Source organism: Equus asinus, chromosome 8 (assembly GCF_041296235.1).
Source record: "Equus asinus isolate D_3611 breed Donkey chromosome 8, EquAss-T2T_v2, whole genome shotgun sequence".
Classification (NCBI taxonomy): domain Eukaryota; kingdom Metazoa; phylum Chordata; class Mammalia; order Perissodactyla; family Equidae; genus Equus; species Equus asinus.
The window spans coordinates 47,376,429-47,404,256 of NC_091797.1; the positions used below are offsets into that span (position 1 = coordinate 47,376,429).

Here is a 27,828-nt window from a genome sequence, read left to right on the forward strand (position 1 = left end):
CCAAAGTGGAGTGCACGAACTTACCCACTACACCACTGGGCCAGCCCCTGAGTTTTATTTTTAATCAAAAAAGTACTCTGAATTATTCTATAAGCTTAGTATTTATATTCAGATAAACAAAAATGTCATCAGAGACACACAATAATAATGTGCACAATCTAAATATGAATTAACGAAGTATGTCAAGACTTTAGTTTCAGACAATTTGAAATATATGTCCCATATGACTGTGATATTTAGTAAACTTTAGTGTAATTCTAAATGACCCAATATGAAACTTCTTTCTGGACTATAGGTTAACAGAAATAATCACAAATCTTGGTCAGCTGTACCTATGTAGCTTCTTATGCGATCAGAAAGTTTGCAGCCTCAATGATTTGGTTAAGCGATAGTTAACTCACATTTAAAATGATATGCTGCTCTACAACACTTAGTAAGAACAGACTCTCAACTTTATGGTGACCTGGTTTAACACGGCTTTCCCATTCTAGCTAGCGATATAAGAAATCTCTTTCTTTTCTGGTATAATACATTTTTTTCCTTTCGGACAAAACCGTTACTCTATGAATTTCAAATCATGTTAGTTCCTAGATTCGACTTTCCATATTTAGACTTCAATCTAATCTTCCAAGATTGTGGGAAGTCTGCCTATTCTCCTTTTCATTAGGTAAGAGGCATTATTTTTACATTTTGAATAAATGAATGTATATGTAAGCTGGTTTGGGGACTTTTCAAAGAAATCCTAATTTCACAAGGAAGATTTAATTTGGGCTGGCATTTGCCTGATGTTCTAGTCTATCAATCATATGCCATTAATGAAATGTTATTTTTTTTATTCAACATATATTACAGGGAATACTACTATGTTCCAGGATCTGTCCTAGATAACAGGAGAACAAAATGGGGACAACACATGGTGCCAGCCTTCCAGGAGCACATTATATAAATGAAAGGGAAACATGTAGGGTTCTGATTCCAGGTAAGATGGAATAAGCACCCCTTTTCCTGTCTTATCCACTGTTTGCAACTAGAAGACATGGACTAAATGCATGGAACAGCTTTTTGAGGGCTGTGTAAAGTAAACAGCAGCAGGCAGATTGAGAAGAATACCAGAATTTGAAGGGCAACCAAATCGGTGGGTGTACCAATTTTTCTCCCTCTGGTGTCCCTGGCCTAAAGGTAAAGCGACTGGAAAGCTAGAAGTTAACACTGGTACAAACAGACAGAGCTCCAGGAGAAGCCCTCTTGCTGTGACTTAAGAAATGTGAGAGGAGATTTCTCTCACAAAGAGTGAAGAAATCCACTTCTTTATTTCTTTTCTCTGATACCTGTGTCAGCAATGGCATTGATAGTTAGAAGAAACTCAAGAACCAAAACTCTGAGGAAGGAGAACCTTCCTCTTTGTTGGGTAGAGCTGTGGCTTTAAGAGGATGACCCGAGGTTGTCACTGGTTGCATTTGTTCCTCACTAGGCTCTCCATTGCTAGAGATAAAAGTAGATATTACATAACAATTAAAGAGTCAATTTTCTAAGAAGAGGTAGCAATCCTACTTGTGTCTGCACCTAAGAAACCTTCCAAATGCCTGAGGCAAAAACCGACAAAACTGAAAACAGAAATAGACAAATCCACAATTACAGTTGCAGACTTCATCACTCCTTTCTCAATAACAGAACCAATAAACAGAAAATCAGCAAGAATACAGAACCGAACAACGCCATCAACCTATTGGATCTAACTGACATTTATAGACACTACTCACAAATATCAGAATACATAGTTTTAACTGCATGTGTGGAGCACACACCAACATAGACCCATCTTAGGTCACTAAATAACACTTAAGAAATGTAAAGGAAATTTAAATCATACCAACTATGTTCTAATGCTCTATCAGAATTAAACTAGAAAGCAGTAAGAAAAAAGTAACAGGGGAATCTGCAAACACATGAAAATTAAGTAATAAACTTCTGAATAATCCAAGGGTGAAAGAAGAAGTCTCAAGGGAAATTATAAAATATTGCAAACTGAATTAAAATGAAAATACTAAAATTTGTGGGATGCATCTAAAGCAGTGCTGAAAGGGAAATTTGGAACATTAAATGCTTATATTACAAACAAAGAGAGGTCTTAAATCAGCATGCTAAGTTTCTAATTTAAGAAAATAGAACCAGAAGAGCAAATTAAACACAGAAAGATGTTTCATAGATACAGACAAGCTGATTTTAAGATTTATAAGGAAAGGCAAACAATTTTGAAAAAGAGGAATATAGTTGGTGGAATTATACCACTGAATTTTAGCACTTACTACAAAGCTGTGATAGTCAAGACAGGGAGGTATTGCTGAAGGGATAGACACAGATTAATGGTACAGAATAGTCCAGAAATAAACCTGCACAAATATGGCTATTGATTTTTGACAAAAGTGCAAAAGAATTTCAATGAATAAAGCACAGTCATTTTAACAAATGATGTTTGAACAATTGGACATCTATATGCAAAAATTACCTTGACTTAACCTCATAGTTTATTAAAAAAATTAAAATGACTCATATCTAAATGTAAAAGGTAATACTATAATGCTTCTAGATAAAAACATAAAAGAAAACCTTTGTGACCTGGGGTAAGGCACCAAAAGAATGATCCATAAAAAACATGATAACTCAAACTTCATTAGAATTAAAATATTTCTTTTTTGAAAGATGCTCTTAAGAGAATAAAAAAAGAGAAACTACAGATGGGAAGAGAATATTTGCAAGGCACATTTCTGACAAAGGCCTAATATTCAGGATATATTAGTAACTTTCCATAGTTAAGAATAAGAAAACAAGCAATCCAATTTAAAAATGGGCAAAAGACTTGAAAAAACACTACATCAAAGAAAATATAACTGAGATACAAGCACATGAAACGATTTTCAATATCATTAGCCATTAGAGAAATTTAAAATAAAATCATAATAAGATATTGCTACACATCTGTTAGAATGACCAAGTTAAAAAATAAGTACAGACAATATGAATTTCTATAGAGAATGCAGAACAACTGGAACTCTCCTACATTGTCTATGGGAATGCAAAATGGCACAGACACACTGGAAAATGGTTTGGCAGTTTCTTATAAAGTTAAACATGTACTTGCTCTATGACCCATCAATCCCACTTCTGTGTATCTGCTTTAGAGAAATGAAACTTACGTTGACATAAAAACCTGTATACAGTATTTCTAGTAGTTCTACAACATAGTTGCCCCAAACTGGAAACATCCCAAATGTCCTTCAGGGGGTGAATGATAAATGGAGAAACAGACAGACAGAGAGTCAGAAAGAGAAAGAACAGAGACGTAGAGACCCACGAAAGAAAGAGAGAAATACAGAGAGTATTCCCTAATCCATCCGTTAACAGCCTTGGGTCAGAAGTCGTACATAATTTTGACTCATTCACCATTGAAAAGAACGACCCACTAGACCCTACATAAATATACAGGGGCTGCGAAATGTAGATGACCATGTGGATATTTCATAAGCACATCATGTGATGTCACCGTCAAGATGTTATTGAAATTATAGTCTTGAACGACGAATGTTCTCTCCATATATTCTATTTAGGACTGGAAAGTTAGATCTTTCCTCTCTGAAAATCTAAAGGCATAGTTCTTTCCCTCTTTTTAGAAATCTGAACTTATAGTTTTACATATTTAATTTGTTTTTAATTTTGTTTTTAACTAACATACAGTAAAATTGACTTTTTTGCTTTGGAGTAGAATTCTATGAATTTTAATACATGCAAAGGTTCATGAAGCTGTCAACAGAAACAGGATACAAACAATTCCATCAGCCCCTCAAATTGCCTTATGCCACCCCTTTATCATTAGCCTCTTCGCTGATTCCCAACTCCTGGTAACTACTGATCCATCTTCCATACCTATAGCGTGAGTTTCGGAGAATATCACATAAGTATGATCAAACAATATGTATGCTTTGAGACTGACTTCTTTCACTCAGCATAATGTCTTTGAGATTCATCCAAGTTATTGTGTAATTAGTAGTTAGTTCCTTTGCTTTGCTGACCAATATTCCATTGTATGGAAGTGCTACAGTTGTAATTCCCAGGTTGAATTTATTTATATATGTTTATCTGGAAACATGGATAAAAAGCAATGTAAAATAGACATGTGTGTAACAGCTTTAGCAGTCCTTAAGAATTTTTTAAGCACTGATTTCCTTACATTATGAACTGTGATAGACTCCCATTTTGCCTTCATTATATATACAGACATAAGAGTGATTGAAATACTCTCTGCATGCTCACAAGCATATAAACCACACATACATAAAATGGCACGAAAGTAAGATGGGGCAACATGAAGGTTTATTCATTGAACATTCCTATCATCTACCTCTAAGAGTCTGTAAATTTTTTGACTATATGAGTGAGAGGAGCCAGGGTCTAATTTTGCATCTGGTGTAAATTCTGTGTCTTTGAAAACAAAGAAATCTGGTTACAGCAGTGATTGTGCAGATGGGGGAGGGAGATCTGAGAGGCAGGACGACCAAGTATCCCACTTTGCCTGGGACTGAAAGGGTTCTCAGGACTTGGGACTTTCAATGCTCGAACTAGGAAAATTCCAGAAAAACAAGGATAAGTCGATCACTCCATATTAGAATTATAGGAAGACATTCCGAATGGAGTGGGGCATGTATGGTTTTAAAAAGCTTATTCAGGAACATATTGTTTTCATTTATGAATCATAGAAAATTATGCTCCAAGAAGCTTTTTGAATAGAGGAAAACTGCAGAAGATCATAATAACAGCAAAGGTTTTTACAGTGCAGACTATGGTTAGTTGTTGTTTTAAGCAGTTTATGTGTATAAACTCTTTTAATTTTTATACAGCCCCCTTCCAGTTTGCCAGACTTACTTTTTATATATTCCGATTAGGCCTGCTCTTGAAAAATCTGCACATGCAAAGTCACATAATCATGACTTAGGCAATCTTGTGATATTGAAGATTATCACAAGGTTAAAAATTATGTGGATTAAAAATAATTGAAGAATAATTGAGAAATACTGAATCAGGCATTCACTAATGTTCTTTCTAGGTCAATGTTTCTAGGAATATTTTCAAAATTTCATGGACTTAAATTAGGTAATAATCTAAAAATACAGTAACTCTTCCTAAGAAGCATTGATTGAAATAAACTAAGTAAATAATATAGAGCATAAAAGTAAGTCAAAAACTATAAAATGTCAAACTCAAGCATGCCAACTTCTTGAAGAAATAGGAATGTACTTGATCATAGACCTCAAAAAACACTATTAGGTCTTTCTGGGGAAAGAAAAGCAAAATTAAGATAAATACATGTGCTCTTCATTAAATTAAAAATTTTCAAAAAATATAAAGTATGACATAAATTAATGAAACATTGGGTAATTTTGTATCTATAAAATTTTGAATCTTCTCTTCAACTATGGGAAATATCTGAATTATATGTTTAACTGCAGACCAATCTTCTGAGGTTTCACTATTTTATTTTTGATTCCTCTCTTTCTTTTTTTTTTTTTTTTAATGATTGGCACCTGAGCTAACAACTGTTGGAATCTTTTTTTTTTTTTCCTGCTTTATCTCCCCAAATCCCCGCGGTACATAGTTGTATATCTTAGTTGCAGGTCCTTCTAGTTGTGGCACGTGGGATGCCATCTCAATGTGGCCTAATGAGTGGTGCCATGTCCGTGCACAGGATCTGAACTGGCAAAACCCTGGGCCACCACAGCGGAGCACGTGAACTTAACCACTAGGCCATGGGGCCGGCCTGCTCTCTTTCTATTTACATAAGATTCATCGTTAAGGAAATCAACCTATCAAAAGCCAGAAACTTGTAAACCTCAAGTAGGAGGAGTTGGCATATATTGAGAGCCCTGTTTCATGGTTCAATAAAATAATATATAGGGGCCAGCCTGGTGGCTCAGCAATTAAGTGCTCATGTGCCACTTCCATGGCCCAGGATTAGCCAGTTGGGATCCTGGGTGCAGACATGGCACCACTGGGCAAGCCATGCTGTGGTAGGCATCCCACATATAAAGTAGAGGAAGATAGGCATGGCTGTTAGCTCAGAGCCAGTCTTCCTCAGCAAAAAGAGGAAGATTTGCAGTAGATGTTAGCTCAAGGCCAATCTTAATCTTCCTCAGACAAAAAAAAAAAAAAAAAGAGCACAGTTGAACACTCATTCAACAGTCATCTTTGATTTCCCTCTCTTTCTCACTCCACATCCAATTCATCAGCAAATTCCACCAGCTCTACCGCCAAAGTGTGTCTATGTCATCATCATTATTACTCTTCTATACTTATCTGTATGTTTCCATTGTTACCTTCAAGATCCATTCTAAACATGCGTCTGTCACCAACCAACTGCCCTGAGTAACTCAAAAGAGTTTCTGGAAGCACCTACCTCTTTCTCAAAGTTGTTTTTCACTTATGTTAAGAGATGCAGTTAACAACTGCCCTGAACCGGTCCAAATCCCACCACAAGAGTGACATCTGTGCAGAGGGGATGAGAAGTGTCTTAAGAGTTACTTTTGGCTTATTTTAATGTTAAGATCTCCACCCAAGGAGGACCTTAAGCCTTATTAGCATAACATGTGATGTATGTGAACATATGTTTTCAAACTATGCCTCTGCAAGATTATGCCCACCTTTACATGTAATAATGAAACTTTCCCTTTGAATATTCATTTGCCATTCAAAATAAAAGGCAACTGATTTCCCTTGCTTGGGGAGTCACAGCTTTGGAAATGATTCCTCATGGTCTCCTTATTTGCTGCAAATAAAATTTACTTTGTGTGACAACTACTTCTGGTGAAGGCTTTGGTTTCAACTCACCAAGAAGTGAACCCAGTTTGGTTTGGTAACACATCCAGATTGATGCTGTTTCAATGTAAATAAGATTCTGTCACTGCTTTGCTTCAAACCTCCAGTGGCTTCTCATTGCCCTTGGAATAGCAGGCAAAGTCCTAACAATGATCTAATCTGTATCTCGCCCACTCCTTTTACCACCATGACCTTGTCTCCTATCTCTCTTTCTTGCTGCTCACTGCTTTCTTGGAAAATTACCTCACTCGTTGTTACTCAAAAATGCAAAATGCAATCCTCAACAAGCAGTCTCCATCAGGACTTCAGCTCTGGTTGTTCTCTGCCTGAGAAACTCTAACACGATGTTGGTCACCCCTCTGCTCCTTCAGATCATCGTTCCAATATTGATCAATTAGTTCAGCACTTCCTGACCACTTTATTTAAACTCCTGTCTCCATGTTGGACTCTCTTTCCCTCTTCCCTGCTTTATCTTCATGGCACGTGCCAACATCTGACATCTGGTATAATTTATTTATGAATTTATTTATCATTTTCCCCATTGGAATAAAAGCTGCATGAGGGTTAGGAATTTTTATTGGTTTTACTCACAGCTATATCCCTACTGTCTAAAATTAGAACTTCCAAATAGTAGGTCCTCAAAAAATAAGTGTTGAATGAACTGCAGTTTTATTGAATATCAATTTTATCAATATTTCAGGAAGTAGGAATTCGAAAGTGAAGAAGACGGACAAAGAGTCTATTCTCACAGAATTTAAGAATTTGGATTCAGAAACTTAGGATTCAAATCCAGTCCCCATTACCTCCTACAAAAGCCTTAATAGGCCAAAGACCTCTCAGGTCCTCAACTTCCTCATTTGTAAAATGAGACTCCCAGTCATAGCTCCCTTACAGGTGGTTAGGAAGATTAAAGCAGATAATGAATGCCAAAGCAGTTAGTAAATGGTAAGGTGCTAATTAAATACTTCATTATATATTATACTATGGTTTTATATTCTCATTGGAGAGACAACAATGACTTTTTAAATTGAAGAGGCAGAAAAGGGGGGCGAAAGATGACATCAAAGTAGAAATAACAATTAAATCATATCACTAGGTGATGAGTAAGATAGATCTAAGCATGCAGAAACTAAAGTTTTTAAGTAAATAGGGTTATGGCCATTGTTAGAAGAGTCTATTCTCTTCTAGAATAGAATTTTCTTTAGAAGAGAATTTGGAAAAACAGATTATAATCAAGGAAAAGTGTTAAATATACAAGTTTGTGGGCACAAATTGTCTTTTTTCCAGAGCTCCCACGAACAGTTTTCAGGATGCTTACTGAACAAGAAGGTCTGAACAAGTGTATGAGAAAGGAGTTAAAATCCAGCCTATGCTTTATGTGGAAGGCCATACAGGTTAGGATGGCATCTGCCTAGAGGAAGGGGTGCCTTTTCCAAATGAGCACAAAATGGGCTGTCTACACCACTGCACATTTAAGCCCCAGTAACCTCAGGTAAGGTCAGCCTATGGACATTTCCCCCTTGTATGAAAACCTACAGTTCTTAAGACCTGCACTGCTTATGAGACATTATCATATAATGCATTTTATTGTTAGTATTAATTTGTTGCTGCCATTATCTGTCAATAATATTTTTATTATGCAATAGACATTTATTGAGCATCTGCAACGTGTGGGCTGGGATACTAGACATTGATGTGTTTGTAACTTATCTCTCAAGAACCTAAAATACATCTTAAGTGTGGGAGTAGTCAGAGTTTCTTAGATTTATTTATTTCTTAGATCTCTTATGCAATGCCCTGATTAGCTGTTGAGATTTTTTTTAAAGACATTTACTGATTGATGGATTGATTGATTGGGGTCAAAATAGTCTGAGGAAAGTCAAATGGCAATGATAGCAGATAGTGAAAAATAAGAATGTAAAATAATTACTAAAATTGGAAGTGTAAATATGGTTTATAGCAGGTGAAAAACTAAAGTCAAATCATGAAAGCTTAGGATGTGTTACTTCCACCTCGTCATCTGTTGATCATCGTATTTTTAGTTTTAGTATTTTTATCTTCTGACTTCTTCCGAGATGTTAACATTTAATTTTAAAATTAGCTTTGCATTATAAATATACTTAGAATGACTTTGACATATTATTGAACGTGACCTTGTTTTTTGAATAAATGAATAGGAAAACGGGGCTATATAACCCTCAAGTTTAGTTAGTTTTTGAAGAAGATATTTACATTATATACAGAGATATTATGGCAGTTAAGACTCTTCAACAATATGAACATGGAGGACTAAATTCTCATATTTGTAGGTCAACTTTATTAAGACTTCTGCCTGGCAGCAGCAATTTTCAGATATCATACATTGTAAGGCAGATTCCGACTTCAGAGATTCTAAATAAGAAAATTGGGCATCTTAGGCTTGATGAAATATAGCAGTAGATGAGGAGCAGGATAGACTGTGTGCTGGGAGTGGTGGATGGAAGGATGTACTCAGTTCTGCAGGCGTTGAGTTTAGGGTACCAGGGGAGACCAGAGCGTAAGACCTCACCCTGAACCTGAACTAGTCAAAGGACTGACTTACAGCTCAAAAGGGTACTTAGCTGATGAGAAGGAAGCCCAAGAGGCAAGCAAAAGGAAGTGAGGGGTGTACCCAAGATGTGGAAGGAGTGTAAGTGAGTTAGGTATAGTGAGATCCAGCATCACATGTGTGTGGATTTGTGAAGACCGGTAGGTTACCAAAATAAACTTTGATGTTCACAAAACCTCCACAGGAAGTTGACTATTTCTCCTTACAGGACAAAACAGAATTCAAGGTGACATTCAACATTCCCCATACCAGTATGTGTAAAGATAAAAACGGAAAATATATTATACTTTAATAAAGATAGTAAAGGAGAATAAGCCAGTCTAATACTTCAGCCCTCTTCTCTAAATAGATAAGTAAAAGTTTAAAACACAACAAAACAAAGACACCTTGATGGTTATACAGCTGAGTATTTATTTTAATCCCACTGCTTTTCACTTTGCCCTCTGGTTTTGTACAGCATAATTTGTTATCACTAACAAAAGCAGTGGTTGTATTGTTTGCCTATAGCCCTAGGGAAATGTATTAAAATGGGTTTTAGGAGAGTGCAGCTAGAAGCAAGGGTATTTACAAAGGATACTTATTGCTCAGATTATGAATATCAACTTTATATCAATGTAAAAAAGGAATACACTTTACTGAGATATTATGTAGTCATTATCATTCAAAGTGGAGCTCCAGCAGAACTGGATTTAATTGTAACTCCACTTGGAATCATATTACAGGAGCTCTCCTTCAACAGGGAGCTGTAAGGCTGTAAATATGCAGATTTCCTTTTACTTAGGCCCAATGAAAATAAGATGATTTACTTGCATGGAATGCTACCTGAGGCTAATCAGAGGTAGGAGACCTGAAGGATGATGCCATAGTCTGGAGGTAAAAGAAAGAAATTGTGTTCCCTTCTTGGATGGAGGCTGTCCGCCCTATAGGCCTCGGGTTTAACCCTGACTGCATGGTTATAAGGTTATAGGTACTATAAGGTCCCTTAAAATCTAGCTTCTCAATCTCATTTCATACCACGTCCCCCATGCTCTCTAAAATCTAGGAATTCATTCTTTAAATACAATTTTATGTATCAGTCATATGGTACTCTTTGTGGTTTTCCCATAGTTCCACATCCTGTTTTGTCTTCAGGCCTTTGTAAAAGCTGAGTTCTTTTCCTAAAGGCCTTGACTGCCCTCAGCTAAAATAACTACTACTTATCCTTTAGGACTCTTCTTATATATGCCTCCTCTTAGAAGCCTTCCAGACCCCTAAAGAACAGATTGGATTCACTACTTTGTTCTTAACAACTTGCTGTGTTTACAGCTGTCATAGCCTTTAACACACTATTATAATTACCTATTTCCTTGTGTTTCTCCAACTGTAAAGTATAAACAGAAAGAAATATACTTTGGCAGAGGCTGATAATTGCCCACTAGAATCTAGAATCTATTCTGCTCTTGTTTCATAGTGATAGATTGCTAACTACCCCCAGAAATCCATTCTTCTCTTCTACCATAGTGATAGAATTGTAGCAGGAACATAGTTGCCCAGCCTAGGATACTCCTTGCAGCTCTAAGTCATCATATGACTAAGTTTTTGGTGATTGATTTGGATTGAATGTGTTATTTCATTTTATAGATCTGCTCTTTAATACTTTGTATGCCCTTTTCCCTCCCTATGAATTGGAATCTTGACATACCTGAGGCTCAGTTTTGTCAAACTGAGTTACACTTATAGTTTACACTTTCACATCCAGAGAAACAACATGGAAAGGACCTGGGTCCCTGACTGACAATGTGGAACAGACCTACTCTCCACCTAGAACTTTTTCCTTTGGCTATTGTGAGAGAAATAAACTTCTACCTTCTTTAGGCTATGGATTTAATTTGGAGTCTCTTTGTTAGAGTGGTTAATTCTTATCCTAACAAAGAAATGAATAGCTTGAATTGAATAATGCTACAAGACGCAAACACGTGTCCTTAGTTTAGTGGTCAGTCTGCAGTGGGCAGAGGCACATTGCAGCCTACAAAGGTGATCACCTTTCTGATGCTATGGCAAAATAGTCAGTGGAATTCTCTCCTGCAATAACCTGGAAGGTGAACAATATGCCTAAGCACCCATGGCTCTAAAGGAAGCACTTTATGTCATATTGTAAGTGTGTGTTATCTATTCTTTGCCGATTATGTCAAGAATTATAAGAATGATGAACTCAGGCAATGACCAGCTGGTTTGCAAAAAGAGATCTAACAAAATAGAATGTAAAATCAGGGGTCCCACAAGGTTGGAAAAACCAATGATTTGTTTTACCAAACAATAGGACATAGCTATTGTTTTTCAGAATTTTCTCCAAGGCTAACTAATAGGCCAAGAGGAAAGTAAGTCATCACTTCCAGCCCAGAGATTCCTTGCAATTCCTGCTCCTCAGGATTAGAAATGTAGCGCTCGTCGTCTACTGTGTTTGTTCCATAATTCAACTTTCTGAATGTTAGTTTTACTGAATTAACTTTTGTGTACTGGGAGCCTTGTTCAGACCTGAGAGGGGACAGAAAACCACCTAGAGAATATAGAATTTGAATAGGATAAAGTAAGTGAGTGGAATTTTTAGTTATTTCCCTCGAGTGGGATTGATGGTGTTTTATGTATGGGAAGAAGTTTGCGTACAAATTTGGTAACAAGATGGGCAACCTGTGGTGGAGAACGCTATCTTCTAGAAAAAAATATCTTTTAACCCCTTCTTACCTAGTGGTAGAACTAAACTACATATCCCAGCCCTCATTGTAGCTCTCTACGGTCCTGTGATTGAGCTCCCCAGTGGAACATGGTGGGCAGTGAAGGGTGCCCCTTCCAGGCTTCTAGTCCATGCACACCCTTCATCTGTCAATACAGATATCCACTGAGCCAATCATCGCTGTGTCTGGCCTTCTGTCAACTGTCTATGCAGTTGTGATTCTTGATGTCCCTTCTATGACATCCTTACACACATGAGGCACTGGAAATACCAACAAAGCTGTGTGAAGATTATTCCACACAGACAAAGAGGGGAGCACTTCTTGTCTCTGTGCTCTAACCACCTCTTAGGACTCTATTCAGAAAGCAAGACTTAGCTCTTTTCTTTTCTCATATCCCAAAACCTATCTGAGAATGTGTTGACTTCCCAGGGTTCAGACTAGGAAGCGGTAAAACACCAGTCCCCTTCCTTGGGTACCCACCAACCTCCTCACTCTCTTTACTTCCATTTTGAGTGTCTTACTCTTCTCAGCCTGAGCAATTCATTCCTAATCTTGGAAGGGTATAGTTGAAGAAAAAAAACCTGGCTCGTTTTGCCTCCCAAAACATATGTTTAGGCCATGAGACATTTTAATTACCCTATGGGCAGAAGCTTTTGAAATTCACCCAGGGAAAAATTTCCTTTTTTTTTTTTTCATTTTCCTCTGTTCCATCATCATGCACACCTTTCCTGACACAATAAGCACAGAAAAACCTTGCTATCAAAATAGAGGTAAAGGGAAAGAGAGGAAAGGAAATGCCAAGAAAAATATAATTTGTTAATTTTTCTTGTTTTAATAGAGAAAATTACATGATGCCTACTTATTTGGGAATATAAAGTTGGTTCTAACCAAACCCATCATGATATAACTAGAAATGATCCCAATTTTAATTATACATCACTTAATTTCAAACAGAGCAAAACAGATCATGAAAATTTCATGGAGATCATAATTTTCTTATCAACTATAGCCTCTCTGGCATGCAGACCCTCAGGAATCCTATTTGTTTTAAGGGTTGATTGATCTCCTATGAGAAGATGACTTCAGAAATAATTGTCAAAACCTAGGACCCAATAAGGTGACTGCTACTTAAAAATCAGGGAGAAAGGAGGAGACAAGGGGAAGCTGGTAGGCAGAAGAGATTTCAAGATGCTCAAGCCAGGTCCTGGATGCTGTTTGTCACACTGAGATGTGTCCTCCAACCCAGTCTCAGGTCCTTAAGAAAACATATGAGATCACAGTTATTCTCCTTGGCAGGGGATGGAGGAGAAAACTCTCTTTGATATCATTGTAACCGATATTTTTAGTTGTCTTCTCACAAATTGATGAAACTGAGAGGAAATAGATTACAAGTTACCAACCACAAGCCTATGAAGAAATAAATAGGTAGATTGGTGCAATCTGTTTCCTTTTTGTACAAGATGAAGAGGAATCTCAGGGAGGCCTTGTCAGGGAATTTGAGTGTCCCTCAGCATCTTATAACAAAAGAAAACAACTGATTCAAGAGATTAAAAAGAAAGATAGATATTGTTCCACCACCTAGAGCAAGCTGTCAAGACCCCATGACACAGATAGACAGACAGGATCAACTGGTGATGGGAAATTAAGCACTACAATTTTTGAAAATGTTTTGATGGCATAAATGTGGTCTCCTTGCCTGAGAGCTGCCCAGAATAACCTTCACTGAAATAGCTGATCTGTGGAAGCTGCCCCCAGACATCACCAATGCCCAGCTGAATGCTAATCCCTAAGGCCTCTTCTATGACTCATTCTATTGGACTTTACTACACTATTTGAAATTGACCAACTTCCTGAAACTTTCTCCACCCCAATTACTGAGAGACTCTGTCTCCTGATTCTTCTTGTACCTCTCTGATTGCATTTTTGTTTTTACTAAATCTCCTCTTCTACCAGCTCCTTACAACATAGGTTTTCCCAAACATTCTGGACTGTATTTTTTTTATCTTCCAATTCTGCACTGTTTCCCAGGGAAATGTCACCTAGCTATCATGGATATATGGAGGATGCTCGCCTAGATCTGTGAAGTCCTTTCAGGTTTCTCTAGGTAGAGTCCTTGCACCCTGGTTTGTGCTGTTGTTGAAATTTGCTCATAGTCCCATGAAGCCAGGGGAAGCCTTCGTTCACTCACTCTTTGATAACTAGCTCCTAGCACAGAGCCTGGCATGTAATGGGTATTCCATGTATATGAATAAAGCATTCATGAATGAATGTTTATCTACATATATATATGTGTGTTATAAATTAGCTTTTAGTCCCGGCATTTTGGTGTTAATTCGAAACAATTCACAAGTTTCACAAGTGAATCCATGCAACTTTCTGAACCCTGTTGTTCAGTTCCCTTGTCCTCAGCATTTCTCCATCAAATAACTTTCCACTCAATTTGTTAAAAAAAAAAAAAAAGTTTAAAACCACGGTTACTACATCAAGTCCTAACACCAAACACCTGTTTTAGGACAATAAAGGAAATAACTAAATACAAAAGCAGTTTTCTAGAAAGAGTAATCAAGCTAAAAGCAATATCCTTTAACATACTAATTTTAAATGTCCATTGCATTTATGGAGTGGAGGAAAAGTCATCAGTCTAGAGTAATTTTTTGGTCCTGGTAATGACCACATTTTTTATCTTATACACTGACAAATCACAAAAAGGTTACGACTAAAACTGATCTCAAAATTGAAGAAGAATGATTGATTGAGACACAGGATATGAAATCTCAAAATGAAAGCTGCCCTTTCGCTAAGTTACATTGCGGTGGTATGTAATTTATTTACTTTCAATGAATAGACCAATAGCCCATTTATGTTAATACTAACATTTCAAAATATCATAGGATTATTACCATGTCATTCGCAAGTGTCATTTGTTGACTTTTCTCAAAGAATCGTAGATATTTTCCTTCTAAGGGAAAATCAAGAGATCATCTTGTCCAGTTCTCTACTTTTAGACAGGTAAGGTATTAATATTTTCATCTTAGAAAGAAACCTTTGCTGAAGCCCTGAGCAATGGATGACTTGACCAGTTAGTGGTAGAATTCTAGGTTTTACATCTTCCAAATGCAATGCACTTGTTAGTATTCTGTGCTGCTGATTTCTGTCTGCAGCATTTACTACACTAAATAAACCTCATAAAATGCTATTACGTTATGGTATATTCAGAGACCCATTGGGGAAAGACTTAAGAAGGGAGAGTACATGGTCACCCTAAAGGACCACAGGAAAGCAAAGGAGCAGTGATTTTTAGGCTCAACCTTTGCACTTTAAAGATTTTGTACACAAAACAAGCAAATGAACCTCTAATTTTAATGAAAATCATAGCTATAATCTTAAACAGTCATATCTGAAGAGAAAAATAGGAATCAGAGGAATGTCAGTAAGTTGGAAGGAAGTCTAATTCTTTCTCTTTATCCTTTTTCCTACCCACAATGCTGTGAATAACCAGTAGAATCCCATTTTTACTCAAATTGAGGCATTTTCATATGGAAAGAAAGAAGTAAGGAGAAATGTGAATGTTTTGGTACTTGCCATTCACTACTGATATCTTTGAACAAGAGATTTGTAGAAAGCATCTGTAAATTATTGCATTTGTGCAATAAAAGACAATGTATGCCCTTGTCCACTCTCCTGAAACTCTCTCAGCTAAAAGCAGCCATTTACCCTTCTTCTGCCTCTGAGAGCTATATTAATCTGGCACCACAGAACTCCCATCTTAGGATTCACTTCTATCCATCCTCTCCAGGCACTGTCTCATGTTCTGTACTTATTATCTTTTCTCCTATTCTCCCATAACCATGACAATTACTATTTCTGTACAACATCTAGTATAGTGCTCTCTGTGTTGTCCCAGCAACCATCTATCTCTGTCCCATGCAGTTACAACACCTCAATTCTAGATGTTGGCCACATTGGTCCTAATCAATCAAAACGGTCCATCTTCCTGGCCGCAGTGATTGGTTTAGGGAAAGGTATGTATTGGAATTTGGTCCAATAAGAGGGAATCTCATTCCTTTGTTCAGGATAGAACATGGGATAAGATGACATCTCTTACTATGATGTGATATTTAGATATGAGGCCTGGAATGGCCGTGGCCGTTCTGTTGTGATAAGGAGGCCATCTTAAGGAAGCAGTAACATGGAGAACAGGGAGACGATGTGAGAATATATAGAAATAATGCAATGGGGGCTAGCGCTGTGGCTGAGTGGTTAAGTTCTCGCACTCCACTTCAGTGGCCCAGCGTTAGCTGTTTTGGATCCTGGGCACAGACCTATACACCACTCCTCAAGCTATTCTGTGGTGGCATCACACATGGAAGAGCTAGAAGGATCTACAACTAGAATATATAACTATGTATTGGGGATTTGGGGAGAAAAAAAAAAAGAGCAAGATTGGCAACAGATGTTAGCTCGGGGCCAATCTCCACACAAATAACAAAGAAAGAAAGAAAGCAATGATCAATTCACTCTTGAAGCTTGCTTGCCCTCTTCACCTTTCAGTTAAAAAGGCCAAATTCTGAGATGGATACAGAGGCAAGAAGCCAGTTTGACTTAGATGTCCTTTTACTTACAACTGAAAGTATCTTAAGAGTTATCTGGGAACAGGAATGGTATGTTACAATGTATTATGCAATACAGAACGCGCTGAGCTGAGGATGTTGGACCCAGAGCAACAAGAAGTCCACGCCACCAATGAGAGAATTGGCAATTTTGTTTTGTGTGATCTCATGAAAGGTGTGTGCAGTAAGTTCTGAACTCCTGATGGTATAATTATGTGATTTTATGATGTAACTCTTCCAAATGATTTGCACTTTTAAGGCCAGCTTTTTAAGCCCAAGGGAGTGATTTTCTTATGCTGTAATTTGTATAAGTTAGTTTGGAGGCCAGCAGTTTTCTATTTGACTCTCAAACCATACAAACTATTCCATCTGTGTGTGATACACACTGAGTGAATGAAAACCAATACAATCTTACCATTAATTTAGATAATAAAGGGAATACCATTCCTTTAACATATGCAATAATTCTTCTCAATGCTCTTCTGTACCATTACTCTTTTTTCCAAGTGCCCCACTATGTTAAAGCTTGTACTTATTTTATAATTAAGGAGCATCTAACATGATTTCAGTAACATCTTTATGCTCTCAAACCTCCAGTTTTTGTCAGAGTTGTTATTTTTGTCTGTCTTTTTAAATTTTCTTTTGGTGGGAACTAAACACAATTGAATTGCTGCATAAAACATGGCCACACAGAATTTCAGTCTCAGCTGCATAACCAAGGCAGATGGAAAGATGCAGCATCTGTTACACATTTTGGGTGAACATTCTGTAGCCTCTTAAACAAATATAAATTCAAGGTGCCCTGTCCTTCTGCCCAGACCTTTGGCTGGCATCCAGGAGGCCTGGTGAACCATCTGTCCATTCATATTTATAGTGAATTGTCCAAGACTTCCATGATGTTGCCTCATTTTGTCTTGTTTACAAATGTGGTCCGTTTGTGCACTGGGAAGAGCCCTGGACTGGAAGAAAAGAACCCTGGGTTCTAGTTATTGTTTTTCGTCTAACCAGCAACGTGACCTCAGGTAGAACATTTCGCCTTTCATGGCTCCTTTTCTCATATGTAAATGATGGGACTGAACTGGGTCTTCCCTGAGATGCCTTCCCAGATTCTGTGAAGAGTTTCTCTTCTTGCCGAATATGATCTCCCTTCCCTGTGTACTCTGCTTTGACAGAATCTTTCAAAACCTGAAGAAACAAGTTTGGGCTTACGTGGAAGCCACATGGACTCAATAAGCCATGGTAGTGACTTCAATGAAGTACCAGTCTAACAGACACGCTCCTTGGGCACAGCTGGACATCCATCCATTTGTCCAACACGTCTTGAGCTCTCATGGTGACAGGGACTACTGTATTTGCTGTGTGAGAGGGGAGAAATGTCAGGGATGGGTGGGAACTATGCACGAAAGGTCATTTTTCTGTGCTCGAGGACTGAGCCCACCATTCAGTGAGGGGATAGACATAAATAAGGAATTATTTTACTAACTTCCTTTGTGGGTTGGGGACCAAGGATCAGAAGCTGAAGGAGCGTAATGAGGACAAAGTAAAGAAGATTCAGAAGAAAAGTACATTCTGGATGTGCTAGGAAAAGATTCTTTTCAGTTGCTTTCTTTTCCCCATCACAGTTATCAGAAAACTACCCGGAACAAGTTCATCCCATATTTGCAAGGGCCTAATTAAGAAACTTAGATGATTAAATGTGTACTTTGTAAATCAATTTACCGGATAAATTTGAGCTCATCGAGTACTGGAACTTGACTGTTTTGCTCACTGCTCCATCCCCTACAATTAGCATAGAGTCTACATGCAGTGGGCACTCAATAAATACTTGCTGAATGGCTATGGGATGGATTAACTCGAAGTAATTCTAATTAGTCCTAATTGAAGTGGTGTGATGTTTTCTTTATCAACTAAATGAAATGCATCAATATATCAATGTGTATAAAAGAAATTAGGCTGATTCATGAACAACAGAACATTACAACTTCACTTTTATGAAATTAGAAACAGAATGAGGGGTCCATACTTTTAAATCATTTTAATACTGAAAATTAGCGGTTGGAGAAGGTAGAAGTAAGAACTTTGTGAGGTTGTGGAGATCTAAGCATCCCATCAAATACAGAATCTGCTAATTCCTGATTATGATTACATTTACTAAAAAGCCCATCCTGGGGCTGGCCCCGTGGCCGAGTGGTTAAGTTCGTGCGCTCGGCTGCAGGCGGCGCGGTGTTTCGTTGGTTCGAATCCTGGGCGCGGACATGGCGCTGCTCGTCAGGCCATGCTGAGGCGGCGTCCCACATACCACAACTAGAAGGACCCACAACGAAGAATATGCAGCTATGTACTGGGGGGTTTTGAGGAGAAAAAGGCCATAAATAAAAGCTTTAAAAAAAAAAAAAAGCCCATCCTACCCTATAAAAGCCCAGAGCAGTTGGAGGAGCCCCCTGTCAGTGGACGGCGATCAGAGCAAGGGTGGCCAATTTTAAGAAAATATTTAAGCAGCCTGAGAAGCAAAGATGCAGAGTTTACCCTATGCTAGGCCTTGGAAATTGCAGCAGTAGCCACAGCCCAAAGGGTGTTGAATGTGTGATCTGTGATTGTCCATCATCCCAGCAATGAGCATTCTACTGTCACCCAGAGAGTAACAGCAATAACGTCACCAAGATTGTACCAACTACTCTAGCTCTTCTTTTTCTTTTCAAACCAAGGAGACCAGTATACATTGAAGTCCTTACATTTTATTTATATACAAAAGACACATTTTGGATGCAAAGCATTGCTTTTATGTAATTTTTACTGATGAACTCTATTCTTTTGGCCAAGAAAATCACAGGCCTGAACCTTCTCAAGTGAAAATAATTTTAGCTTTTATAGCAGCAATAGAGTCATTTGAAGCAGTAGGGACGTCTTAATGATTAAAGACAGGTATTTTTCAGTGCATTTGGGGCCTGATGGAATAGAGGCTTGGTCGGTTCTGGGTGGGATAGAATAGAGTCAAGTGATCAGTAGCTTTCAGAACATTTTGTGGCTTGAAGGGAAAAGCTTTCAAATCTTTTAAAATTGCTCTGCACTAAGACATTTCAGGGCCCACTTCCCTTTCAGATTTAACCATTATGAAAATGGGAAGCATTGCAATCATTCCAAATGGGCACAGTGTGCAGGAGGTAAGAGGAGAATTAGGGGTCTTGGGCCCTTTTTACTGGTATATGCTCCCTCAGTCACTCAGCTAACCTACTGGCAATGGTTCTAAAACTCTAAAGCTATAGGGTGTGAGCCAGAAATTGTGTGAGATACTCCATAGGAAAAAAAAAATCTGAAGCAAATGGTATTTGATAAAGAATGATTGAAGCCAGGTCAAATTGAAGCTCTAAGGTATCGTCTCTCCTCCTAATGTATAGACAATTCACTAGTGACCCTCTGAATGAAGTTTGCTGAAGCAAGAGGAGGTCTGGCCATGTGGAGTTAACTCTTCATCATACCAGCTCCCACATAAATTGACATTTGCTAAAGTTGCTGAATATGAACCTTTTTCTTTTCTGTAGAGAATGGAAATACATTAGGAAATTCTAATTCATACAAATTAGGTAATAGTAACTCACCTTGATACATTTCTGCAGCAGACACTTCTAGTTGTCAATCCAGAGTTCTTTATCATCTCCATGGACAGAACTCAGACCCCTTGTGGATGGACAGAGCCTCGGTGGCTGAAATGCCTGTGCCAGTAGATGCTGGCTGCCATCCAGGCTCCAAAAACCTTTAGTTGACTCCAGGGTGGCACAAAAATAATATCCTCTTTATGTTCATATGACATTAAAAATTTTGTGAAGTACTGACCTCCTAGGTATCTCTTCTCCCTTTCCTTCTTATCTTAAGAGAATGCTGATTTTGTTTGGGGCAGTGATGTCCCCAATGAAAAGTTAACATTCCAGTTCCCTCATGGATAGTGATGTCCAGGTGACATAGTCATTGCCAATGAAATGTAAGCAGAAGTCTGCATAAGTGGACCTTCTGGGAAATCTAGAATTTCCCAGAGTATTGGGTCTCAAAGTCCCTGGACTAGTAGCATGGACATATCCCTCTACCTGTTAGAAATACAAATTCTTTACCTAGACTGCTTAATCAGAAACTGGGCATAAGGCCTAGCAATCCTGGTCTTAACAAGCGTCCAGGTGATTTTGATGCATGATAAAGCTTGATCACTAATGTCTTAGACCTGGAGTAATTGTTCTTAAGCATGGCTTAAAATTGAAGTCACCTGAGGTGACTGATGCTTGGGTACTTCCAGAGATGCTCATTTAATTGGGCTGGGATGTGGGTTGAATCAGTTCCAATTTCCTGGTTGTTATAAGGCCTCTAGTTATGCAAGATGTCCCCCTCCTGCTCCCCAGGCGATTCCATAGCATGTAAAGGTTGAAAAAGCCTGGTCCCCTGATGGCACATTCCACACTGTTCACTCAGAGTTTGAGTGATGGAGAAGACTGAAACTGTGTCTGCCTTTCTGCTTCTGATCACTTATTTGTTGAAAGCCTCACTCTAAAAGTAAGTATCAAGGAGAGCAATGCCAAGAATCTCGAGTGTTTCCTCCTATCCATCTCCCCACCCCCAATTTGTCCTAGAAAAGGAAAAGTGGGTTAGATCCCAAAGGTACTGAGGAACGTTTAAGTATGGTAGTGACGACAATAGAGCTATGGAGCAATAAAAGAAACTTTGTCTTCTGTTCACGGCAGGATGCTTGAATAGGGGACTCTGTTTTTTACATATGTTAATGTGGTACATTTTTAGCATTCTCAGGAGGTTCATTGCTGGCCTCCAGTTAAGGCAGCAATGGCTTTGCTCCTGCTTGAGGTATGCTAAGTAAGCAAACTCAGTAGTTTAGACTTGGGGCACTGTGGTTTGTGGCTGTCCAAGTTTACTTGTTTATTGGCCTCTAGGCTTTCCTAAATTGTTGGAGAAGGCAGCCAAAATGGGCACAAATGGTTGAAGCAGGAATCTGAGCAGTGTTTAAAAACTGGGTTGTGGTGAATGAGCAAGGCTGGGTGGAGTTGATGCATTTAGTGAAAACGCACATTAGCAGTTGATTTTGGGCGGGCGTGCACAACTGAGAATAACGCTTGGAGAGAGAATTCAACGTGATACGTGGCTTAATCTCTGGAGGTAGTGTAGCTGAACTGAAATACAATTTGCTTGGAGTCAGTATGATAACACTAATCTCATGGAAATGACTCTCCCTAACCCCTCTCTGTTACAGAGAACCATAGCAAGTTCATGTTTAGTTAGGGCAGCTTTACAAACTTGAATGACATACACACCAGTTTTAAAGAAAACACAAAAGCCTTCTTTATTCTTAGCAGTGACGTAGACAGTTCTTAAAAAAATGTTACTTATAAACAAAGAAAATCAACAACCTGATATCAACATTATCATCAATTTAATATGATAAATGATGTTTGCTGAAGGAAAAAAAACTGTCATTTTCAACCGCCAAACTAGAAGGTTTTATTGACCCATCTGTTAGTCTGGGTCCTCTGAGAAGCAGACGCCGAGATGAACATTCAAGAATTTTATTAAGAGAAACTTCTGTGAGAAAGAATGGGGAGAGAGCCAGGAAGTCTGACCCCTTGTGAAGGAAGGACGGAAGGAAGGTTGGGTGGAAGTGTTCTAGACTGCTGGGCAGCCTAAGGAAGTTTTGTTAAGGCCACTGGGGAGTCATCAAGCTAAAGTCAGTCATCAGAATATTCTTGATGTTTCAGGAAAGAACCTGCTGTACTAGTATCTTCATTGTATACCATTGACTCACATGAATGTGATATATTCAAGTTAGATAATACTAACAGCTAACAAACAAGATCTTTTCCGTTGGAGATGCCTATATACCTTTGTGATGCCCCATGATTCAGTTCGCCCACCACTTTCATATATTGTGAAATATTATTGATACAACACATTCAAAGGTCGTCTGGCCTTCACTTGCCAAAATTTCTTCATTTTCATATTAAATCTTTCTCTATTCTTTTCTTAGTTGCCAGAAACAAAGAGACATGTGTTTACTTTATGCTGTCCTTGTGATTACAAGTCTAATTTTTTAAAAAGTCATTTCTTAAACTCAGTGCTGTTTCTTTGAAAATATGTTTTAGTTGTGAATGACTAGTGCAAAAGAAACTTTCTTTTTACCACTAGAAAAGTAATTCAACATGAGTAAATGGCTGCCTTTGTGCAATTGTCATTTTAATCATTGAACAGAGCGGCCTAATGACAGTCAGTTACACTTACCAATGCATGAAAAGTTAAATACCATCATGTTACTACATCAATTGTCACAAATAAAAGTACAAATACAAATGCAATGGCGGCAATGAATTCATGTAGTGGCGTGGGATTATTAGGTGGCTGCCCAGATAATCAACATCAAAGTTTGTCAAACGCAGCTGCCTAGTAGAATCAAGGAACTACCAATATATATGTTAGAACCTGGATGTCACCCTTCAGAGATTCTGATACAAATGATTTTGAGTGGAGCTGAGTGTTTATATGTTTTAAACTCACAGTTTTAAAGGAAAACCACTGGTAAACTTATAGTGAAGTTTTAGATTGTTTTAAGAACGAGAAAATAATTATCATAGAGAACTCTTGGGTCTTTCAAAATACGGTCATGGGTGGCACAGTCACTTTGGAAGACAATTTGGCAATTTCTTACAAAACTAAACATACTCTCACCATATGACCTAGCAATAGTGCGTCTTAGTATTTACCCAAATGAATTAAAACCTTATGTCCATACAAAAACCAACACATAGATGTTTATAACATCTGTACTCATAATTATTAAAACTTAGAAGTGACCAAGATGTCCTTCGATAGGAGAGTGACTAAATAAACTATGCTACCTCCAGATAATGGAATATCATTCAATACTAAAAAGAAATGAGCTATCAATCCATGAAAAGACATGAAGCAACCTTAAATACATATTTCAAAGTGAAAGAAGCCAATCTGAAAAGGCTACATACTGTACGATTCGAACTATACGACATTCTGGAAAAGGCAAAACTACGGAGACAGTAAAAAGATGACTGGTTATTAGTAGTTGACAGGAAGAATGAACAGGTGTAACACAGAGGATTTGTAGGGAAGTGAAACTATTCTGTATGATACTACAGTGGTGGATACATTTCGTTATACATTTGTCCAAACTCATAGAATGTACAAGACCAAAAGCGAATCCTAATGGAAAGTATGGACTTTAGGTAATAATGATGTATCAGTGTGAGTTCATCAGTTGTAACAAACGTACCCCTGTGATGCGAGATGTCAATAGTTGGGGAGGTTTGCATGTGTTGGGGCATGCACAGGAAATCTCTCTACTTTGCACTTAATTTTTCTGTGAACCTAAAACTACTCTAAAAAGTAAAGTTACTAATTAAAAAATATGATCATGGGTCTAATATTGGATTAGGGTAAAGGAATGAGAGTTTGAGTTAGGAATAAGAATTGCTTACAAACTCTTAATTCCAGTTTTTCTCTGTCCTTGCATCTAGCATTGAATCGATCTTTTTTCAAAATTTAGATCATTTTTTGGAATGTAAATTTTTAAGGCAATTCACTGTAAATAAACTTCGAAATGATGCAGTAGGATGATTTACTGGAATTCAGGAACACAACACTTCCTAGGTCAAAGAATGCCCAGGCTTCAGTGGCATTAGCAACTGGGCAGCCTATTCCCAAACAGATGAGTAAAACTGGCCAATTTCCTCTAAAGCTGGCTGTTGAAATACCTTTGTTTTATTCACAGTTACCAGACAACTTCCCAAAATTTACTAGAACCACTGAAAAATAAAAGGTTTATAGTATTAAATGAGGTGTGCTGTTTTCTTTTTATTTAAGTAGATTTGCAATAAAATATTAAGTCTCAAAGAGTAGCTCGATGTAATTCAAAAGTCAGTGGCCTAGGAATCTTATAGACCTGGATGCTAATCCTGGCTTTACCTCTTATTAGCTTTGTAGTCCAGAAAGGAAATTAATCTCTTTTTATCTCAGTTTTTCATAGTGAAAAGCTATGAAAGTTATAACTAGAAATAGTTAGAACTCGTAGACTTTTTTTTTGGTTAAGAAGATTGGCCCTGAGGTAACATCTGTTGCCAATCTTCCTCTTTTTGCTTGAGGAAGATTTTTGCTGTGCTATCTATGCCAATCTTTCTCTACTTTTTATGTGGGACGCTGCCACAGTATGGCTTTATAAGCAGTGTGTAGGTCCATACCAAGACCCAAACCCATGAAACCTGAGACACCAAAGCACATGTGAACTTAACCACTACTCCACCAGGCTGGCCCCCATTCATAGACTTTTATAGGAGTTAGGTCAGATAATGTTGCAAAACTCCTGGCACTTGGTGCATGGTTGTGGCCAAATTAATTGTGAGTTATTATCATTACTGACAAAACATCTGAGGAAATCCCAACACTTCTTGTTCCTTTCCCAATCAAGGTTTGGGAAATTCACATGGTTTTTCATTTGTTTTTTGGTTCACTGAAAATCTGGGGACACTATACATCAAAATCCAGAAGCATGGACATTCTCCCAGACACAAAACTGAGCACAAAATACCTGAGATTTCAAGACCCACCCAAAAAATCTACACATAAACCATTTAGTTTTAGGGCATTCTACCTCACAGTGTGTTCTAAAGGTGGTGTTATAGAAAATGTAGATTTAGGAAGAATCCTGCATGATTTTTTTATTAGAGAACACAAAGGACAGACGAGAACAGAAATCTTCAACAGATTTGTATGCATGCTGGTGAAGTTTTCTCTGGTATCCTGGACTCCATCTATCCCAGACATCTGATTTCTCTGGATTCTGCCTTTTCTTCTCCAATTTCTCTAGTTTTTGCTTTTATCTGGCCAGACCCAGTGTACCTGATTCACATCCTTTTGAACAAACTAGATCTCAGATCCTGAAGCTCACTGCCAAGTCTCCTTCCCTTTTAAGATTCCCAGCACAAAAATTGGTGGTGCACATGATGATTATATTTTCCTTCACACACAACTGTAACTCATGGAATCTGTATCCTTCAATGCCACACATGCACTCAACTGACATGATAGCCTTAGCAGCTGTGGACAGGGAAATGGATGTTAGGAGGCCTATGCCTTCTGCCACCAGCAACACTCTCTGGGTTCTATAAAAGGTATAAATCCTCCTGATCACGAATTCCTAAGCATTAAGGCCAATGTGTGAGGAGCTCCCATCCCATGCTCCTCCACCAATGGTTTTGCTGTGTTAAGACTCCCTTGTGTTTCTTAATCTAGTTTATGACAACTGCTCAGTATTTCATTACCTTACTGCTTGTGAAGAGCACTGAGGAGTTATTTTTTCAAATGTCCCTCAATTGGGGTTAGATTCATGTTTTCTTATGATTGGATGGAGCTTATGCATTTTTGTCAAAAATACCACAAAAAATCAAATTGTGTCCTTCTCAGTACATCGTGTCAGGGGATACATGATGTCTACATATATTACTGATGATGTTTACAACCAAATACGAATTAGGGTACTAGAGCAGTAAAAGGACGTTAGTGGAAAAATTGGTGAAATTTCAATAATATTTGTGACTTAGTTAATAATGTTGTATTGGCACTAATTTCCTTTTCTTGACAATTTTACTATGGCTATATAAGATTTCAACATAAGGCGAAGCAGGTTAAGGGATATACAGGATCTTCCTGTATTATCTTTGCAACTTTTCAGTAATTCTAAAATTATTTCAAAATAAAACTTTTTTAAAAATGCAAAATATTAACAAAATGTACAAGGAAGATGACTGAAGGGCCTGGCAATCCATCAGTGAGTAATAAATTTCTATCTAACCAAATATTAGTTGAAATCACTCTATATACATGCTCAGAATATTCTACACTACAATAGATAAAACCTAGCCACAAGGAATCTAGGAATATAACATTTGATATCTCCAGGTAGGGTGCTTAAAAAACAGTTTGATCGATAACTAAACATAATCGTTTTCCATCTCTTCCAAAACTCAAAATGGATTACAGTAGGAATTTTTTTTCAAGTTTGCAAATATACTGAGAGATTACTTGTTCAGAGTTCAATGCTATGACAGTTTCAAAATCTATATGGCTGTTCTCCAAGAGAACTAAAAGTAATTTTAAACATTTAATCTCCCTTTCCAAAAATCTTCCTAGAGCTTTTCTTCTGTAATATAACTCTAGACTAATTCAATTACTTCTAAAACCAGAAGAAGTTCAACAAATAGTGTAAGATTAAATCACGTTTTTTAAAGGCAGCTGAAGTTTATTATGTTGAAAGATTTCAAAGGCTTGCCTCAGAGTGTTTTTAGAGCTTTGCATTTGAAAATAACAGGAAAAAATGAATATTATTTGTTTCAAAAATGTGTTGCTATTGATATTAAAACAAATGGTAAAAATAGACAAAGAGCCTTGTTTACCATTTGTGGGTTGTTTGTGGCTTTTGAAAAAAAATTTGGTGCTGTTACTAAGTTTGTGTTGCTTTTTCTTTTTATACGAGCTGTTTGAATCACAGCCGCTGTTTTGACTGGGACAATATGCCAATTTTGCTAGAAATTTTGAGGACATGATTTAACGGCAAATCCATCCAAAGAGTTGTAGGAGGGCTAACTAGGCTAAGTTAAATAGGTCCCACAGTACCTACTATCTTCCTGTAGCTTAAATATGTGCTGATTATGGATAGATAGCACCTGAATTTGTGTATCCAGAATAAGTCCTGTCAATGTGGGTGAATAGGATTGGAAAGCCCTAAATAAGAAGCCCATGGTTTCTTTCTTTTTTTTTTCACGTGTATTCTTGATTTCTCTCCTTTTTTCAATCCACACTCAATCATTTTTCAAGTTTTAACGAGTATATCATTTTTCTATCTCTAGAAATGTCTTATCTATTTATCCTTGGATTAGTTAAGGCCCTCATCATTCATTAATTCACTCAAAAATTATTTATTGAGTACAAATTATCATCTGGGCTTTTCTAGAGGGATTATTTCTAAAATGGAAGGTTGTTCATACCT

The 27,828-nt window shown here is 37.6% G+C and overlaps 1 long non-coding RNA gene across 4 annotated transcripts in view; it reads left to right on the plus strand.

Annotated features, from left to right (window-relative positions):
* The window catches only part of LOC139046085 (uncharacterized), a 134,261-nt gene that overhangs the window by 49,393 nt on the left and 57,040 nt on the right, over window positions 1-27,828 (plus strand). For 2 of the 4 annotated variants that reach the window (XR_011505635.1, XR_011505634.1), the window contains exon 3: window positions 853-979. The exons of the other annotated variants lie outside the window; for them this stretch is intronic. This is a non-coding gene — a long non-coding RNA (uncharacterized lncRNA). The remainder of the gene's footprint in view (window positions 1-852; window positions 980-27,828) is intronic. 4 annotated transcript variants of the gene reach the window in all.